The 22,284-nt window shown below is 31.1% G+C and overlaps 1 protein-coding gene across 1 annotated transcript in view; it reads left to right on the top strand.

The window, feature by feature from the left end:
- The first annotated feature begins 9,508 nt into the window (after positions 1-9,508).
- LOC148311768 (neuronal growth regulator 1-like) overlaps positions 9,509-22,284 on the top strand; it is a 58,375-nt gene continuing 45,599 nt past the window's right edge. Inside the window, exon 1 of the mRNA XM_088278441.1 lies at positions 9,509-10,107. The gene's annotated coding sequence lies outside the window, so the exon portion shown is untranslated. The remainder of the gene's footprint in view (positions 10,108-22,284) is intronic.

The following is a 22,284-nucleotide window of genomic DNA, read 5'->3' as shown; positions in this document are numbered from 1 at the left end:
TTCAGGAAGAGAAAAGCTCTTTGCTAAGAAGCTAAATACTTTCTACTTAGTTCACCATCTTAGGCGACAGTTGGATGAAGAGTTCCTGAAACAGTAGGAACTTTCAGTTTGTAAAGGGCAAAGTAGGTTTTAATGTAATGAAGTAAGAAGTGTAATAAAAAATTGTGAATTGGTAATAACTTTTCGAAAATGGTATATGTAGCTCTCACACGTTCCTTTTAATACCTGATAGCAGGTGTAGAAAACATTTTTCCATCAATTTAATAAAAAAAACTGGTTAGAATTGGCGCACAAATCAATGACTTAATTCTGAATATTACTTTCTACATAATTACTTATGCGTTATTTTATCATGTGTGGAAAACTTTACTTATCGAAAACTCTCGAATATGGACGTGGTGGGTATTAAGAGGGTTGATTATGTTTTGTTGAGTATTTTTCGAAACGTTTCTAAGGATAGATGATTGTAGCGCCACCATTTGAGAATTTGATGAAGTATTTATTAAGCTTGCTCCGTTTGAACACATGTGATTTTCATTCCGAAGTATTGTAGTTTATTTTTACGTGACCATACTTTCAAACGTATCAAAAATACTATCTTTTTTTTTAAATCTCAACAAACACGAAGAAGAATATGGAATTCTAGACATTTACGGGGCTTACGATCGTCATAGGCTGACATTCTATTATTCTTTTTTTATGTTATTAATTTTAAATCCAAAACTGATTTTATGAGTCTACCAAGTTGTGACAATTGTTTCGCCTAATTATGGCATTTTCTAACGAATGAGTACATTTGTAGGTTCTGAGAGCATAAAATATATACAGGTTTTAAGGATTAATGCAATCTGGATATTCAATAATGAGCAGAACGGTGAATGTTATACATGTGTATAAGGTGATCGCTTAAGCCAAATGGCAGGTTGTAAGCCCTGGGATGCTCAGATTCATCTTATTTTATATAATGAGGAACGATAGATGTTTTATATCAAGTTAAGACACATTATGATTCATTATTTTTTGGGAAAAATGTAAATATACTAATATTGCGAGTAAACAACGAGATCACTACAAGATATTTCGTTTCTATAAACATGAGTTAAGTTATAAAAATACAAAATATAGATTTTCTACTTAGTTTTTTCGCTTCTTTTTATTATAAAAAAATGTTCGTGACCTTCCCACGTTATAATGATAAATATAAGAAACAAAATAAAACCTTACATGTTTGAATTTCTGTACGGAAAGAAAAAACAATACTTGCGTCAAATTGAAATCTTACCCTGATCGTAAATTCCAAGAATTCAGGAATTTTCATTTGATTTCCTTTTTCATTTGTTTTTTCAATCTACAATATTTAATCTTGTGGTTTTTTGGAGATTTGTATCGTTCATATGAGCTGTATATATTGAATCGGAATTTAATATACGTGTATTTACTTAATAAGTAATTGAAAAAATGACATATTTATTATTCAATGATTCACGTAGCTTTGTGTATAAAATTGAAAAAATAAATATTGAAGGCATGGATTATTGAAGTACACAGACAAACTTTAATAACTATCACGATGCCTCCCCGCATAGGGAGGCAGAAAGAACAGAGTGCCATACTAACCTGCCTTTGCAAACAATATTCGCCCCTTCCTTCCATGCATCTCCTCATATATACTTGCAAATTATTTTGTCTTCTGACACTATTTTAAAGCAAATAAGATACTTTATCATCCCAAGCTTTTTTCGGTATTTTCTTGCTTTTATCACCAACTGCACTTATCTGATAAATTCGTTTTATTGTTATCTTTTCACTCATTCTCATCTAAACACATCTTGTATTTTAACGATGATGCTTATCTAAGCCTTGCATATTTTCTTTAATCATCATGCAAACATATATCATACATTTTTAGCGCACATTTATTGTTCATAAAAAGAGTATTTTTGTCTTTTCTTGAATGTTTTTTACAGACACTTTGTGGCACTTTTTATGAATTTTATAAAATAAAACAACTTTGTTTTAATCACTTTTTATTGAAACACTTTATCCAACTGGATTCACAAGAACCTTGTCATCATCGGGGTTTATGTACTAAATTCTAAAACATTGAAATACTCATAGTTAATTACCCTTCCCTTACCAAAAACTTCCACGCACTCCGTACACCACATGAAAATATGATTTAAAAACTTCTAAATGTTGTTTTTTTATTTTAAAGAGAGTATTTGTGTTTTATTATTTACAAAAATACGTCAATTTCAAACTATTTATGTGAGCCTAAGTGGCTAATTACTCATGTAACAAACTCTGACTCAAGAGTCCGCGACATTAACCACGGGACCACAACCCGACACATTCGTCTGAGAGATTGCATTTTGACTACATTCAGTCTACTTTCATCGTTCTTTTAGTAAATCCGTGTTTCACTTCTATATAAAAGGATTGAAAAAAGGATTGCACAATGCACAAATCAACATGATAAATTTTAAATAAACCTTTTTAAATCATTTCAAATCAGAAAAATGATTTTCTCTGAAATTTTATCTGCAGTCAATATCCTCAAAATATTTTATCTATTGTTTAGGCATTTACATTGTAAGACATGTTAAAATTATTAAGGAAACATTTGTTTTTATATAACTTAAGTTTATTAATGACTACTCGTTTCGGAAGCTAAACTTCCATCGTCAGGTCTGAATAAAAACTAAAATATAATATAAAAATATAAATAAAACCCTTATCCGCACCCTAATGATGCATAGGGCACTGCGTCCTATAAACGCAGTGTTATCTTGATCGTTTACACACGAAGGAAAAGTGATATGTCCTCCGCTTTAGGTACCAGTCCAGGGTAATAATATTTAATAAATATTACAGTGAAAAAATCACTTGTATTTATTTTACCCCCCTTGGGAATCGAACCCGGGACCTCCAGAACGGTAGCCGAGCGTGCTGACCATTACACTACGGAGGCGGGTGAACTAAAATATGAAATGAAAATGAGGAGAGGGGTAAGTTAGGGGGAGGGGGTTAGTCAAGGGGGTGGAGTTTGAAAATAAAGGAAAAATGGAAAGCAAATGTGAAGAATTTTGAAACAATGTATTATTTTAAACTAGTAGTCAATAATGAACTCAAGTGGTATAAAAACAAGTGTTTCCTTAATCATCCTCAAAATATTTTTTTTTTGAGTAATAAAAGTAATAAAAAAAAAACAAAGAAAAAAAATTCTACGACGAAGAAAAAAATAGCTTCTACCTGTCATTTTGACGGACACCTAAATTATGAATTGTGAATGAAGGTTCCAGCCTTACAAATCGTAAAAAAATGTACCTAAATATATAATGCAAAAGCGGCCATTACTTTAACGTATGAAATATATTACTAACCCTGTCTTAGAAAAATATTGAAAAGATAAAAATCCTTTTCGGCTGAATGAGGCTTTATTTTTACGTTTTGTTAAATTTTCAAAGTATTCCGTTTAAAATTACATGAAAAATAATTATAAGCGAAATTGATGATCAAGGAAAGATAAAAGTTAAATGGCAGTACACAACGGAGTTCTGGTTCCAACCCTTATGTACGGAAGTGTAGAAGGACAAAATAAGAATGAAAGAAGACTGAATGCAGTTAAAACAATGCAAAGCTGAGATTAAAGTATTATCGATTAAAATTTAGAAAGATGTGATGAGATGGTTTGGAGATGTGGAAAGAATAAGTGAGGAAAGAACGGTAAAACAAATTCATAAAGCGAATTTAGTTAGAAAAAGGAGTAGAGGAAGACCGAAGAAAATTTGGCATGATCAAGAACATATTATTTTTTGACGTCTCATTAGAGATGAAGAAGAATATGGAAGTCTGGGCATTTACGGGGCTGACGACCGTCATTGGCTGGTTTAAGTGATCACTTTACACACGTGTAACGTTCAACAATTCTATCCTTTATTGACAACCACGCTACTAAAAGTCTTGGAAGTTCTATATATATGAACTTATTTCGAAACTTTGTTCTTGAATTACTAGAACTTCACTAGAGACATCTATTGGTGAGATGAAAATAAGCTTTTTGCTAAGCAGAAACTCTTTTATTAGTATGTGAGGTTACACACTTGTACATGAGAAACGCCAGCAAAAAATTATAATATAATATAATACACGTATAATATGAGAAATAACTCCTTTAATTGAAGATAATCCAGATTTGTGAACAAGTATTTAGACACACAAAAAATTTTATAAATCAAGTACATATATCAAATACTTGAAAGTGGTCGGTTCAGGAGTCGAAATAATCGGCGGGTGTGTATGACGAGGTACATGAATGTGGAAGAGGCGAATAATGTTTGCAAAGACAGGGTGGTGTAGTTTTCTATTCTATCTGCCAACTCCTGCGGGGAAGTGGCGTGATGTTGGTTTCGGAGAAAAATTATTTGATTTCATTATTTCATATCGTATCAATTTTCTTACCTTGCCTTTTTAAATTATCATTTTCAAACTAATACATTCAAGTCTCTCACGGAATGTATTCGGTAAATACTATTACTTTTTCATAAATACAATGGGAAAATAGAATTATTCTGCTTAACCTTCATAATTATAATATTTATTGTAAATACATTACTTAGGTTTATTTGTAAGAAAGATAAAAAATAGTTGGCAAGCCTAGGGTTAATAAAATTATCCCTTTCAAAATCTTTTGTCGTCCCAAAAACGCTAACAGCGATGAGTTTACATCAAGGATTTCACAAAGCAGGGTATAAAAGAGTACATTTCCAACCGCTTTTGTGAAAAAAAAATCATTTTTTTCTCAATTCTTTTTGACACTTGACATAGTTTTAACTTGTTTCCGGGTGTAGTTTTGTACTTCTACAGTATCATAAAGTACCAGGCATCATTTCGCTTCTTGTAAAATCGCGTCATCACTTTGTAGGAAAGACATTTTCTTATCATGCCCCTTTGAGGAGCGAACTAGATTGACACTCTATTTTACGCCGGATTAAGTCAGATTCAGAAGTTAGATAAACCTTAAAGAACCACCACAATACATTTTGATGATAAAAAAGATGTGTTAAGTATCGCCGTGAAAGATGGGAAAAATTTAACTTTGTGAAAAGCTTGCAGTTCATAAAATACTTTTAAAATAAACTTTATCATTTTTACGGTTAAACATCTCAACATAGATGGAGAAGAATTGAAAATATTGATCTTCAACATTCAACATTTTGAGTGTATCCAAATACTTGATCACAAATCTGGGTTTCTCCACATTATTTATTTTCACTTTTTTATATCTTAATAAAGATGAGGAAAAATATGGAACATTGGGTATTTATAAAGCTTATGACCTGTCATGGGCTGGTTAACAGATCACTTTACAAACGTGTAATATTGAGCATTCTTCCTATGATTGACAACCATACTACTCAAAATTTTGAAACTCCTACATATATCATTAATCTCACCCCACTGTATGTACAAGCTAGATCACTGGAGCCATCTATGATTTTATTGGAAAAGTTTTTATTTAGCTGAGACCCTTTTATTTGGATGTCTCTGAATGATGATGCCTCTAAATCATTTTACTTGTAATCCAATATCGGAAACAATAATTCGATGGGTTATTTTTACTTTTAAAAAATCTTCCGAAAAAGGACACATTACATCTTATCTAAAATGTAAAGAATAAAATCCATCTTGAATTTTTAGTAATTACATACATAAATTGCGCAGTTTTTTTGTGGTAATAATATCAACATTTTTTAAAGTTTATTTTTACTCGGTGAATATCACTTAAAACAAATAATACAGTAAAATTGTTTATGCGTAATATCATTAACTCCAACATTTAAAAACGATAGTGATTCATAATAGTTAATGTAAATTGATGCAAAATGAGAAACATTTTCTTACCCCCACCCTTCATCTTTCAACGCCTCAAGGACAATAAGACTGAACTTTTTTGAGGTCTATGAATACGATTAATTTATGAAAAAATTAACAAATAATATCGTTGATTTCATTTACAAAGAAATGTGAGCGAAGATACGATTGTTGAAATGTCTTGTCTATCTTTGTCTTTTAAAAAATATAAAGTTGTTAGTCTGGCAAATTTTCTTGTTACATAAAAAAAATTGTATAAGTTGCTATTGTAACAAGTTTTGTTCGGCTACACACATAAATCTGATCTTTTACCGTCCAGGCGAGAGCAGACCTTTCAGCTGTCTGCATATCAAATGAGTCAAGTCAAGTTAACTCCGAATTTTTCTCCCTTTGAGTACATTTAGGTGTTCACATTTTTATAACGTATATCCTGAATCTTATAGTCGTATTACAGTCTAGACTCTATTTGAAATATGTGGAGGTCCTCACCAAAAAGTTTTAAAAAAAAATCCTATGAATGCAAATCTGTTACATTTGATGTATTCGATCGAATCCTTAATTAATGTTCCTACGAAACGCAATCAATCCTGTGTTTAACTAATATGAAATTATGAAATCGCACCAAAATGTAACAATTTTGCAAGCTAGAATTCCTGGAAATGTAACGTTTTGGTGAGGACCTCCACATATTTAAAGACTCTCTGAATTAATATATAAAAAAAAACTTATTAGGTAATTTGTCTTATTAATTTGTTTATCTTACCTGTTCTTACGTGACTTTTCTAATATTATATGTAGAATAATTAAAACTGTTTGAATTTTGAAAAAAAAACGTTTTAATAACATTAACTGCACAGACTTTGTTTTCAATTAGTGCTTCATTCGATAGCAACTCTTACAATATTTTGTTCCAGCAACAATTATTTAGGATACAGGTTATATCATATACTTGTAAGTTTTTCTATCCTTTGGGTTGTCATAATCGTTATATATTCAATTGAGTCGATGGTCCATGTACACTTGTATTATCATTAGAATGAATATGTTGGGTAGTTAAAAATATTTTGATGTTTTAATTTTTAATTATTCTCAAATAATTTGGTAATAAATCTAAAGAATTGGGATATTGGCGGTCAATAAAAAGATTAGCCTGTGAATTTGAAGTAAATCTTTATAACACAACAAAAATACACAAAAAAATGAAGAAATCATAATAAAATGCGTAACAAATTAAGGACTTTATGTATTTAATTTAATAAATGTAGATTACTGTAACGATCGTTATATTTACTTCGTTAATGTACGACTTGGTCCACTTTAACGTTTTTTACATTCCATTTTAATCACTTTCCAAGTCCGTATACAAATCAAAATATCTGATTTCACCTTCCGGCCCTTAAAATTGCCAATGGGAGGGAATAAATATATGTTTTTTGAATTATATCATTTTTCTACGTACAATTTCTTTTTATATCCACACTATTGAGTAGACAGTATTAACCATAGAATATACCGCAAACGTTTACTTAATTATCATTTGATATTATTTTAAAACAAGTTGAATGTTTCGGCTCAAATTGGTTTAGTTTAAATCAAAATTTGACAATCCTCCCAAGTAAACTACATTTCCCTAGCGGATTTAGTGCGAACTATAAAAGCAATTTAGTAATATCCCAATTTATTGAACTGATATTATTAAGAAATTACTTTGAAATAATTATCAATCCTTGTACATAATAAGCAAGGTAAATAATAAATACAATTCCCAAAAAAAAAGTTATTATCAATGTCCGTTTTAATTTTAAATGATACACACATACATTGTAGGCAGTGTGATTTTGTGTTATATTTTGAAAAATGTGACTCCATGAGAAGATTCTGAAATTTTTGTTCATATAATTTAATTATTTATTTTAACTTTAGCGATACGATCAGATTACACTCATTAGTAATTGAAATGAATATATATTTATTATTATCAATGGATTTTTATGATTGATTGGCGTTGGAGAGGAAAGCATATTTTTAATATTTATTTCCTTAAATTTTTTTGCTCTAAATTTTCAAGGTATGCATTATAATGCAATAAACGGTTAACACAATAAGCATATGGTTACAAAAAACCATGGATCCACAAAATTACTTTTTTTATTGAACATATAAGGCGCGAGAAGTAAGAGCATTGCTTGGCGTCCAATATGTTAGCACGTCGCTTTGCCTACTGTTCTATGTAGATAAATAAAATAATAATATTTCAAGTTCTACGTATATGTACGCAGCTGAACCCTTGTAAATTGTGGTGTAATATCACACAGAGAAGTGCAAGAGAAGGCCTTCATGAAGTTACCCTAACACTATAGAACGAGTGATATGTTTGCTTGAACACACATACCAAGCTGGGTTGGGCTAATAAGGCATAGAGTGGTAGGCTTCTGGGAAAGACTGATGAAGAGCTCTAACCTCAACATAAAACTGCTTGTAGCGCACATATGTCTGGATATGTGGTAGCACGGGAGTTCTTTCTTACATCACCTCTTCGATATTATAAATAACGCTATTTAGGAGTTCTTGTTTTATTGTATTATAATTTTATTATTATATTAAACTAAAACCGCGTCCCAAAGTTCTGACTTGAACTGCCGACGAATTGTCAGCAGTGGTCGTCCTGTGCGGCGCGAACCTGATGCCTTGTAAAAGAGGCAAGCTTGATTAAGCCTCTCTATTATTTTATTATTAGTTATTGTAATTTTTTTTAAGTTTTGGAATACTAAAACATTTTTTTTTAATGGAAAATGATCCTCATTCTAACATAGATGGCTATAGTGAACTCACATATATGTACATACTGTGTCACGAGATTGATCAATATATCTAGGAGTTCCAAAAATTTGAGAAGTGTGGCTGTCAATAATGGGTAGAATTGGTGAATGTTACACGTGAGTAAAGTAATCACTCAACTGGTCTTCGATAGATCGTAAACCCTGTAAATGCCCAGACTTCCATATTTTTTTTCATCTTTGTTAAGATGGCAAGAAAATAAATAAAAATAAAATGTATGAAAATAATTAAAGATTGCAATTGAAAAATGAGTTCTAAGTTCCATATCTTTTTTCTTTCAAACCCTCGTCCACACCCGATGGTGCATAAGGCACCGTATCATATAAACGCAGTGTTATCTTGATCTTTTACGCATGAAGGAAAGGGAATCAGCCCTTGCTTCAGGTACCAGTCTAAGGTAATATTAATACATATTAAAATGAAAATAATCACTTATATTTATTTGAGCTACCCGTCTAGGAATCGATCCTGGGACCTCCAGTTCGGCATTCGAGCGTGCTGACCATTACACTACGAAGCGGACTCCCAATTTAACCTTGTTGAAATAAGTATATTTTTTTCTTATTTTTTATGTTTCTGAAGTACTCATCTTTTTTATTTATCGCATCACATGATGTCCTTTCTGAGATCAAAGCGCCAATATTCTCAGCGCGTTAGTATTGCCGTTACAGTGCGCACTCGACACTTCAAACGTTCCACACATCAATAAGTCGACGTAGAGACTGGTGCTCGGCGCCGCTCGGCGTCGCTCGGCCGTTTCCGTCGATCCGCGAGAGACGGCAGGACTCGGACGCCCAGTAGAGTCGCGGCTACAGCTCCGTACGTAACTCGTAGACCGTCTACGAAAGGCCTACGCCGGGTGAACGTTACTATTTATGAGTGGCCATTGGTATACGCGGCCATAAACATTGACAGATCAGTGCCACGAAAATATGCGTGAATGACGTAATTAAATCATGATCTCTCAAAATATTTGATAATAAAATACAAAAGAAAAAAATGATCTTTGACAACGTAAATAAGTTAAGAAAAAATATGAAGTGAAATATATTTGTATTTAAAATAAGTTTTTCGATTCTCTTAGAATATTTTTTTTATGTAAAAATAAACCTTCAGGATACTTTGTTTTATATAGTAATAATGTTTTCTTGGTGAAAATTCCTGTGACATTCCATGAACTTAATATCAAATAACATCTTAGAAATCCCAAAAAAAATATTGATTGATTAATTAATGATTTTTTCTTCATAAAACTCTTTGTTTTATTATATTCTAATGAAGTGAGTAAAATAAGGTAAAAAAAGTGTTTTACGGGCTCCATTTTGGGATGTTACAACATGTTTTTAATAACTCAAGGACATATAGAAGAGGAGTACACTTAAAAAATTAAATAAGGTAAATAAATCGTTCATTAAAAATAAGAATGGAAAACAAAAGATGATTGTGTTCAAAGTTGTTTATACAGGATGTGTTTTTAAGTTTGGGACAATTAAGGATTTAAATTTAAACGGCACGCATTGGTACGCCCACTCCGTAATATTTTGGTACCGTCACGTGCATATTATAATATTGTTCCTTAGCCAATATTACGCCAAAACATGGTGCAATAACAGCGCTCTTTGCCAATGCAGTATTCTAATAATACAACTTGTAAATTAATCATGATTTTTCCTCAGCTGAACATTATGAAGACTAAATCAAAGCTTTTAGTGATAAATATAACATTTTACACGTTTACAATTTACTAATGTGCTAATATATATTATTAAATTAATTAAATGAATTGAATTTACTCTCTATGTATTATTAAATACATGTTTACATTATACATACTTTGAAGGGGGTAATTTGTTTTTTAAATATATATTTTTTTTACAATACATTTTTTAATTGTTAGTTATATAATGACATGTTGAATTTAAATGAAAATGAAAAAAAAACACATGTTTACTTATATATATTTATATATATATATATATATATATATATATATATATATATATATATATATATATATATATATATATATATATATATATATATATATATATATATATATATATATATATATATATATATATATATATATATATATATATATATATATATATATATATATATATATATATATATATATATATATATATATATATATATATATATATATATATATATATATATATATATATATATATATATATATATATATATATATATATATATATATATATATATATATATATATATATATATATATGTGTATATATATATATTCTTCTTTGTTCTTTGTCTGGTGTCTCTCTACTGCTGGATGTAGGATCTTCTATTTTTCTAGACGTATCTCGTTTGGAATTTTTCGAACCACTTATTACCCACGACGGAAACAATGTCATCGGTCCATCTTTTCTGAGGCCGGCCTATTCCTCTCTTCATGTCCCACGGTCCCCACCGTAGAACTTTTGATATATCAGGACTTTGCTTTCGAATGAATAAAAATAATATTATTCCTTTTATAACGTAGTTAACAAGTTAACTTCCTGTTGGAATCAACGTTACGGTACAATGTTCTTGAGTCTATTGATATTTCTTTAAAAAAACCTGCCTTGAAGTTGTAAGTTACTGAATAAGTTTACATACTTTGTACAATTTGTGTCGTTTTTTGTGGTTAAAATTCGACCGTTTTCCTTGTTGATATATAAATCATATTTTGATTGAACAGACTATTATATGAATCGGATTATACTCTATCGATGGAACCGACTTAAGATATCAACTTTGTAATTTTAAGTTTAAAAAAGGATCGTTTGAAAATACACATACAATACATATTTTTGAACAAAATAATTAATTGACCATTATATTTTTAGTTTTCTAGTCTAGTATTGGCATTTAACAGTGCATAAGATACCACACCTCATTTATAGCTTAATATTTATTTATTGAGGGCAATGTGATCAATTAAACACTTCAAGCATTAACCTGTGATAATTTTAAATAACCTAGAGTGAATCACATTAATTTATTTTAATAACTTTGATTGTCTCCAAATACTTGTTCATAAATCTGGATTTTCTTGACTCAGTAGTTTATTGCTTTTTTATATTTCAATAAAGATGAAGATGAAAATAAAAGTCTAATCAAACAGGAAATAACGAGATTGATCAATTTATCTAGGAGATCCAAAAATTTGAGATGTATGGTCGTCAATCATGGGTACAATTGGTGAATATTACACGTGTATAAAGTGATCACTTAACCAGGATACGACTGGTCGTAAATCCTGTAAACTCACAAACTTCCATTTTTTTCTTCATTTAGATTTATTTAACACGTTATTTAATCCGGAAATCCAATGGGCGGAATGAAGTTATTTTTTCACATCACTTCGTTTTTTGAGAATACAATATAATTCCAGCAAGAATTCAAGAATCGGATTGTCTCTCTCGAAAAGTTGAAAAAATCACTTACGTATTTTTGGCTTAGTCAGTATCTACTTAGAATACGAAGTCAACGAGGCTTACTTTCATCTAGACTTGACTTCATTATCCGTTTTTCCTTCGCACACTTTAGATGGCTTAAGATTTTCCCTTTTTTGGCTTACGAAATACATTTACATTTTTCACATTTTATGTCAACTAGCAGACTGATAGAATTCTCGGAACGAGGAGATTAGACTTCCTTCCAGATTATGAGTTCTCGCTTAAGAGAAAAGTCCGAAAATATTGATTTACATAATCCGATACACGTCATTGAATTAATGAAAAATCAAAATCAAAACATAAAAATAATTAACCATCACGCCACTTCTCTGCAGGAGTAGGCAGAGAGAGTAAAAAGCCAGTTTTTGCAAAAAATCTTCACCTTTTACACATTCATGCATCTCATCAAGCATACCCGCCAAATATTTCGACTCCTGGCTTGACCAGCGGCTTATAACCGATTAAACCAAGTTTTCTTCGGTTTTCCTTTACTCCTTTTTCCTACTACATTTGCTTCATAAATTTGTTTTACCGTTATTTCCTCATTCATGCGTTCCACATGTCCAAGCCATCTCAACACACTTTTCTTAATTTTATCGATAATACTTATCTTAGCCATGCATTCTATCCTTATTTTACCATTCGAACATTTATCATAAATCGATTTGCCGCACATTCGTCTGAGAGAACGCATTTCGACTATATTCAGTATACTTTTTTTTTTTTGCCAACTCTACGCTTCACTTTCAAACATTAGGGTTGGAAACAGGACTCCATTGTGTCATGTAAAAAATGCGTAAATTATTCTTAAATGCCCTTGAGGTGATTTTTTACGAAAACTGTTCTACATATCGCTCACTCCTTTCAAGAACGTCATAAATCAAAAAACTTGATTTTTCAAGAGAACGTTTTTAAACTTAAAAAATATAATACAATGTATTAAAAATAAATATCAAGCCACTTATTGAACTTTTTACTGTGCAACCGATCTTTTTAGGTTAAACCTGAAGGTTTATTCTCCATTTGAAAAATAATTAGTATATTTGAAAAAATAATTAAACTATACCTTTTCTTCAAAATGCAAAAACAACTGCCTCTTTTGCTGGAATATAGTACATTTTCTGGGCATTCCGAAAACATGCACAACTGAAAATTAACGATTTTTGATTTGTGACGTTCTTGAAAGGAGTGAGCGATATATGAAAAGGCATTATTTACTATTGTTTCTTTAATTGTTATTGCTATTTTTATTTCTTTTATTATTATTATAATTATTATTAAAGATCTCTCATGTAGGTACCTCTCATACAGATTTTTTTCTTTGGTGTTTTCAGTCTCTAGTTATATAATCATTCAAACATTTAATAACGTAATAAAAAATATACCTAAAAATCAAATCACGAAACGAAGCACTAATTGAAGCCATATATTTCACAGGTATTTCCGTTAAAATAATGGACGTTTGCTCACACCACAATTCCTGATTTATGAATAACGGAAACATCACCTAGACCTACGAAGGTAATACATTTGTAACTCCTAAAAGGCTTTTACGAATGTACTTTATTAGTGGGTCACACAGCTATCAATTTTATCTTCCGTATTTTGACCATTGTATTTTTATTCCCAATGTTTTGAATTTGCCCACATTTTCAAAGGGTCCGGTTATTTTCTAACTTTTTAAGCACATCTTAAGTAAGTAAATCTTAGACATTGTGTACTTACTAGGACTTTTTAATAGATTTATATTATCCACTGACACTTCGTGATGGAATTGCATTTTAATATATTATTAGATTAAAACCAATATTTTAGCTTGTATAACCTCCCACCAGTCTGATGATGTCGGTAACGACGAGACCCGGTTGCTGGTCAAATAAAAATAAAGTGAAAAGCAAAAAATATTGGTTTTAATCTAATAATATACTCACTAGGAATTAGAAAATAATATGTCATTTTTGTCATCAATTTGGAAATGTGCTTTATAGAGAAATGTACACTGATTTTTTGAAACTTCCATGGTCTATTTACTTCAAATATCGTATCAATTGAATCTTGATTTGAACAGGCATATCTAAACAGGCCTAAAGTCTTAAGTCCACTATCAGATTAATGTCGAATTTCATATCATAATTTTACATGACATATTTTAAAGTTGAGAATGATGATTTATCTACTACTACAAATCCTTTCAAATGAACGTCTCACCAAGCAAAACCTGTAATGAATTCATTAATATTTTATATTCTCATATAAAAAATAATGTATCTTTAAATAAACCTTTATGATGAAGATGAATTACAGGAAAAAACAAAGTGAGTTTTTTTTAATTAAAAATATTATTTCCACAAAGGACGCAGAGAACCTGATCACATTGTGAACCATTGCCTTGGATTTTCCTCGAAAGGCATCTAGAGAAAGACCGAAGAATTCATGGATGCTGCGGAATTATATCATTTTATCATATCGTCATCTCTCTTCACATTATTAATGTACCCATCAGCTTAAAATTTATTATTTTCAATCACCACTATAGACCTTGTATTGAGTGATACTTAAAGAAAAATTTCATGCATTTTCGTGTTATATCTTCATATTTTTTTTTTAAACTTCTAGCGTTTCTCGAAAGGAAAATATTTTTCTGAAAATATCACAACGAAACATCAAATATTTTTTGCTCAAATTTGTGAAATATATTCATCAACATATTTCAAAATGAAAGTCTATTTTAAGACACCCATTAAATAAGAAAAAGATAATATCATCAATACTGCCATCCTCTAAAATATATTAATTGACTACTACTACTACTACTACTACCATCACGCCATTTTCCCGCAGGGGTAGGCAGAGAGGATGGAACGCCACACTCTTCTGTCCTGACAAACACTCCTCGCCTCCTTCACATCCATACATCTAGTCGTACATGCCCTCCGATTACGCAGACTCTTGACACCGCCAGATTTTAGGTTCTGATTGATCTGATCGTGCAGAGTCTTTTTCGGTCGTCCACGTTCTGTTTTCCCTCTCACATTTGCCACATATATTTTCTTAGTCATTCTCTCGCTATCCATTCGCTCCACATGTCCATACCACCGCAAAGAGCTCTTTCTGATCTTTTCAATTATTCCTCGTTCAGCCTTACATTCCTTGACTTAAGTTGCTAAATATAGATTGAGTGACATTTACAACGTCTTGTGAGATTATGTATTACAATCAGAGGTTAAATTTAATCAATTTTATCATAATATTATTAATTTGGTATGGTAAAAAAAAAACTTTGAAACTGATATAGATAGGCTACATTTAATTGAATTTTTTATACGTATTTTGAAGCTTTTGTAAGCTGTCAAAAGCTTATATATAATAATCACCTTTAAAATCTCGGTTGCTAAAATTCGACAGTAAGATTTGAAAAGATAATCTCAATAAGAAAATGACAATCTTACTTCATGTAATATTAAAGTGATAATAATTCTTACCTCCCACGTAAAATTTATTTCATAACAAACCATATTCGAGTTAAAATTTAAATGTCAAAATATTAATCTTGACGCAAACTTTAAGATTTGGTGAATAATTAATTAGTTACATATTATTTTCTGCCTTAGTTGACATTTATGATAACATCTACCATAAATGAATTCAGCGTAATAACTCTAATTTGTATTTTGTTATTTGTATGCTTTTTTCTGTTAATCAGAGCTTATTGTTAATTGGAGCTTACAATATTTCCTGGAATCGGTACCTGAAGCGCAGGACTGATCTTCTTGTCTTCATGCAATCAACAAACAACGTAACACTGCGTCAAAACGATGCAGCGTCCTATGTACCATTTATTAAGGAAAAGATAGAAAAAATGATAAAAACCAAGGAAGTCTAAGGAATACCGATCAGGTAACGAGTAAGGGAGGGAGAAGTAGAGAAAACCAAAAAAGAACGATAAAATGGACAGTTAGGGTTTCAAGGACAGATAGTTTTTTTTTCTGTGGTCTTAATCTTGTGGATTGGTTTGGAGCAACAAATGAAACCTCCTTCGCCATTCCGGTCTAAAGTTGTGTTAAGTAAAAGTAATAAGTTAGCATATGGGAAATCTATAATATAAATGCCCCTTATGAGACAAATGAAGTAAAGGAAAAAAAAGCAGAGGAAGACCGAGGAAATCTTGGCAAAATTAGGCTTGTCAAATACTTGAAGGCGACTGGGTCAGGAGTCAAAATAATCATCGGGTATGTATGAGGAGATGCATGAATGTCGAAAATGCGAAGAATGTTGGCAAAGGCAGAGCGGTGTGGCGTTCTATTCTCTCTGCATACCCCTGTGGGGAAGCGGCGTCATGGTATGTTAGTTATTTATAATATAAGATTCATCATATAGGAATATTCATTGATAAAGTTGAACTAATTGTATCTTTAATATCTTGATAAATTAATTGGATGTTGATTTTTTTCTTCGTAAAATGACAGTAAATAAAGAGCCAAAAACCAAATATATGACAAATCAGTATGCCAGATACCAACTCTATTTCCAGGTTAAGTTAGCATACATTTTCTAACCTACACAATTTCAATATATACAGGTAAGCGGATCGTGTAGCCTACCTTGCGTATAAGTTTTTTTTAAATAAAGTATATAAGTAGCACGTGTAACAAGGTAAACAAGTCTTTATATTGTATTTTGGGTGCGAAGCCCTAACGCAGCGCCGTCGTGTAAAGCTAAACTTAAACCTTAAGCCTATTGCTTTTAGGCCTTAAGCTTTAGCGCCTACTCACATACCATGCAGCGACGTTGATTTAATGTTAAATGAAAATTGTAACATGGGCAAAAAATATGTTCACTGTTTTTTTGTTCTGAATTCACTTTGATTTTAAAGGAAACTTCCAGCACAAGGAACATGCAAAAATTATGAAAAGTATGAAAATGTAGCTTTTTTATGAATAATTGCATATTTCATATTTTAAAAGGTTCTAAAAATCATAAAATGAGATTAGTTGATAGACCTTGACATATCGCTCACTCCTTTCAAGAACGTCATAAATCAAAAAACTTGTTTTTTCAGGAGATCGTTTTTAAAGTTTAAAAATATAATACAATGTATTAAAAATAAATATCATGCCACTTATTGAACTGTTTAGTGTGCAACAGATCTTTTTAGGTAAAACCTGAAGGTTTTTTCTCCATTTGAAAAATATTTAGTTTATTTAAAAAAATAATTAAACAATACATTTCCTTCAAAATGCAAAAACAACACTTACTGCCCTGTAGCGGGTAAATATTAAGTTATAAATATGCCGCTTTTGCTGGGATATAGAACATTTTCTGGGCATTCCGAAAACATACACAAAATTGACGATTTTTGATTTATGACGTTCTTGAAAGGAGTGAGCGATATCTACAAACTGAATACGCCCTTAAATTTGTTTGTCGACTCATGCCAATTTTCGGCACATACTCGACAAAAAAAATGCATAATTTTTAGTATTAATTCTACTACATTGTTGATGAGTATGTATCATCGCTGAACAACAATCAAGACAAATATATCGAAATCTTCTAGTACACAACCATGATACACGATTTACCCACAACGAAGGTTTGATAGTCCCATGAATCAAAAGCATATTTTGTTTATATGTCTGAAAAATGATAGTTGATGTGTGTAGTCCACAAAATATGAATAAAGTTGATCCGTAAAAAACAATACAAAAGATAAAATATCTCTTCTGGGTTAGTGAATTAAATCATCGTGATCTTAGTATCTCCTCGTTTAATTTAACTAACTATCACGCTGCTTCGCAGCAGGGGTAGGAAGCGATAATAGGACGCCACACCAATCTCTCTTTGAAAACAATCCTCGCCTCTTCACATTCGTACATTTGAACACAATCTAGACAAAAATATCGAAATATTCTATTACACAACCATGATACCCACAACGAAGGTTTGATAGTTCCAAGAATCAACAATAAGTATGGGAGTCGAACAATTCAATTTACTGTTCCTAACATTTTGATTTTTGTTGCCGACGGAGGTTAGAGGTCAAAATAAAATTTGGAACAAAGGCAAAATAAATAAATGGTTAAATGATCAAGAGTTAATTTTAAAAAAATGTAAAATATTATTTTAATCTAAATTTTTTCTTTCTTTTTTATTGTGTTTATAATAGGTTGAAATAGATAAAAACAGTAAAAAAATGTGTGTCAAAAGAGCTCCACCGACAAGACACACAAGGTGGCTTGGGGGGTCTTTGCAAAAAATATTTAAAATATGCTTATAATTGTTCTTTAAATAAATGTATACAATTTATATAAATAAATAATAATAAAAAATTTATCAATAAATAAATAAAAATTTAAAATACAAACATAATTATAACCTTTATCGCAACCGATAGTGCATAGACCACTGCATCGTGTGTACACAATGTTATCTTGATCAATATTCGCATGATAACAAGGTGCTTCATCCTCCGCTTCAGGTACTTTTCAAGGTTGATTACTTTTCAAAATATATTTCAAAGTTATTTTTCGACATCTCAATAAAGATGAAGAAGAATATGGAAATCTAGGCATTTACGGGGCTTACAACCGTCATAGGCTGGTTTAATATTCCATATTCTTCTTCATTTTTGTTGAGATGTCGAAAAATAATTGGAAATAATCCAGATTTGTGAATAAGTATTTGGACAAGCTCAAAATATTGTAATATGCAAGTTTTTCAACTTAAAAATGTTTATTTTATTTAATTATTATTCCTTATATAAGTGGTGAACTTTTCACATCAACTTGCCCTATTTTCACTATCCGCTCTGCAGACGAGCCTCCAGAAGTGGAGACTTTGAAAGTAATAACTTTTTTATTATTATAAACGCTCTGAAAATTGAACCCGGGACCTCCATCACGATTGTTAAACGCGTTAATACTTACACTAGACCGGCAAAAAAAAGTTTATTCTACTTTAAAGTAAAAAGTTATTAAATTACACGGTACCCTGTACATTTCCTAGTACGTAGATATTTGTAAGTCATACGAAGAAATATTAAGACAATATTGGAATTCTAATGTTGTACTTGACTCAAACATTTCTGAGAGGTTTAATTCCATCTCATAAAGGTTCTGCTGCTCATAAGAATTGTTTTCCCTCCCACGTTTTGTTTCTTTGAAACCTTTGTGGAAACTTATACAAATAAAGTCCATACAACAGGATTTTCTACATAAGGTATGTTTCTTATGTATGTTACACTTGAAAGCTCGAAGAAATATAATTTCAAAACGTAGATTAAGGTTCATCCAGTTATTATGTCTCCTGTATTCCAGCGAAAACCATCAAGTCATAAAATGGTTGCAGCTTTCTTCCATTTTAACTTTTCAACCGAGGGATTTAAGGATCTAGTCTGTCAAAATTATTATCTGTTCATATAAAAAGGAGGATTATCTTCGTTCCATACTATTGTACTCGTATATCGCTCATATGCGTATGAAGTACATATTACTCCTTGAGAAAAAATACACGTCAAATGCATCTACTTAAAAAAATATTAATATTATATTAGAAAAAAATATGAACGTATTTAAAATTATTAATGATATTTTATATCTGTTTTTTGGCGTACTTAAATGTCTTCAATGAATGATAAATAAATGTTTGCTATATTGGGGAAATAATTAATAAATTGAAAGTACAATATTTACTTTAGTATTATCACACTCTTCATAGTTCCTGGAGATTTTTTTTGCATTTGAAAAAATAAATTGTATTAGTGTCCAAAACAAATATTCACTTGAAGCATAAACATAACTTCTGAAATTTGAGTAGTTTAATTGCCAATCATGGTGAATGTAACACGTGTATAATAAAGTGATCACTTAAAGTAGCCAATGGTAGATTGTTAGCTCTGTAATTACCCAGACTTCCATTTTCTTGTTTGTTGAGTAATTTTGTACCAAAAGTTCTCATATATTATTAAAATTCAGATACGTAAAACGAGTAGATATATTTAAAGCAATGGATTATTCAGGCGATCGTCTCTGTTCGAGCACGAATAATGCTCCTTTATGTTGGCAGGGCAAATGCGATATTTTCTACTTGAAATTCAATTACTTTTATGGGAAACTGGAGGCTCTACATAGCAGTCGTGGCTTAGAGGCTTCGAAAGTAAGACGGGTGAAACAAGCCATGTCAGGAGGATAGAAATAATCCAACTACAATTCTTTGAGTTCTTCTTATGAGATCTTTTATAACCTCTTATAAACCATGACGCAAGATATACCATGTGAATATAACCGCCAGAAAAAAAGTAAAAATAGCTCCTAAATCGAAAAAATCTATTTTTTTTTTATTATTGTTGTATACATTTTCGATGGTTGTAGTAGTAGCTGGAATGTGAATGCTTAGATGGTCAGCGGGAGTGTCCCATAGAGACAAAATAAAGAGTTTATATAAAAAATATATATTTATAGACACTAACTCTAGTATGAAGTGGAGTGAGAATTGCTAATATTAATTTTTTTTTTTAAACATTCGGCTTAAATAAACAGAATACAGACATGGCAAAATATTCATGTCGGGTTCCGAATTCAGCACAAAAATAAAGGATTCGTTAAACTTTGGTCTAAATTTATTTCGCGGAATATATCACGTGCCATTAAGCGTAGCCGTATGCGCCAAGGTACTACAGGGTTACACAAAAACCTTTGAGCCAAATCTCCGACAAAGTGCCGCCCATATAACACCGCCTATACATGTATATATATACACATACACGTATATGTATATTGTGCCGCCCAAATAATGCTGGTGAATATAAAATCCCACACACTTCATCCCTGGCCGCGAGCGTTATGAGAAACGGTGAGCTATTTATGTTTTTTTATTAACCCTTTTATGGCCAACTGGGGTCGTTTTCGACCCCGTTTTTTAAATATATTGTAATAATGTGCTGCCTCGCTGTAGTAACGTACGTCTGATGGTAAATGGTATGATGATTATTTCGTGGAGTGTTTCATTATTATTCGTTTCAGTTATATCCCATATGCCTTTAATATGGGATAAAATATTTAATCATCTGATCTACACACCAATTAAAAAAAAATTTATCAAACTCATAAATAAAATTTAAAAAATGGCAAGAAATTGAACCCTAACATTTTTTTCCTCTCCTCACGCGAAGTGGTGGATAAAATGTTTTATCTTATTGGTGCAATATCTTCGTTGGCAATAACACGACTTTCTAAAGGCTTAAACTAACTTATCATCACATCACTTCCCTGCAGAGGTAGGTAGAGAGAATAGAATACAGCCACACTAATCTGTCGTTGCAAATAACCTTCACCTTTCCACATTCATGCATCACTTTTACCCGCCGATTAGTCCGACTCACTTTCAAGTATTGGAAATACTTAACCATGACAAGTTTTGTTCGGTCCTCCTCTGTTTTAAGTATCAAAATAAATTCATAAATTATCGCCTCATAAATTGTCGCCTCATATATTTTATTTTACAATTTTTTCTTCACTCACGTGACTCATATGCCCAAACCATATAAACATATTTATTTTTAAATTTCATTAAAAGGTGTAAATAATCCTTATCTCAGTCTTGCATTCTTTCTTTATATCCATTAGACCATAAGAACATATATCATACAATGCTTTGCCGCACATTCATCTTAGAGAACGCATTTTGACTGCATTTAGTCAAATTTCATCCTTACACGATTTACTGGATCTAAATTAAGACGTCGTCGTAACATATCCTTAAAACGACAAGGGTTTGTCACATATGACACATGTCTCCTTCATATTGATTCATCTTGGGTCATAGACGTCTCTTGATAACCCTCCTAGTCAGACGTAGTATCAGTCATGGTTTTCTTCGTTAACGCTGATTTTAGATATGATCAATTTCGGGTCATATTTGACACTTTCTCATAATTTTTTTTTTAATACACGCATACATTTCTCTAATATTTTGTCTTCTTCTTTATCAACCGTCTCTCCACTGCTCGATGTAGGGTTTTTTCAGACTTCTCTCTTTGGGCTTTTTCGATCCACTTATATTTACTACCCGCGATAGGGACAAAGTCATCGCCCTT

The sequence above is a fragment of the Brachycentrus maculatus genome, unplaced genomic scaffold (genome assembly GCF_059751285.1).
Source record: "Brachycentrus maculatus isolate JH-2025_06_01 unplaced genomic scaffold, ASM5975128v1 h1tg000057l, whole genome shotgun sequence".
NCBI lineage: Eukaryota > Metazoa > Arthropoda > Insecta > Trichoptera > Brachycentridae > Brachycentrus > Brachycentrus maculatus.
The sequence above is the reverse complement of the archived record's forward strand: the minus strand, read 5'-3'. Positions and strand labels throughout refer to the sequence as shown.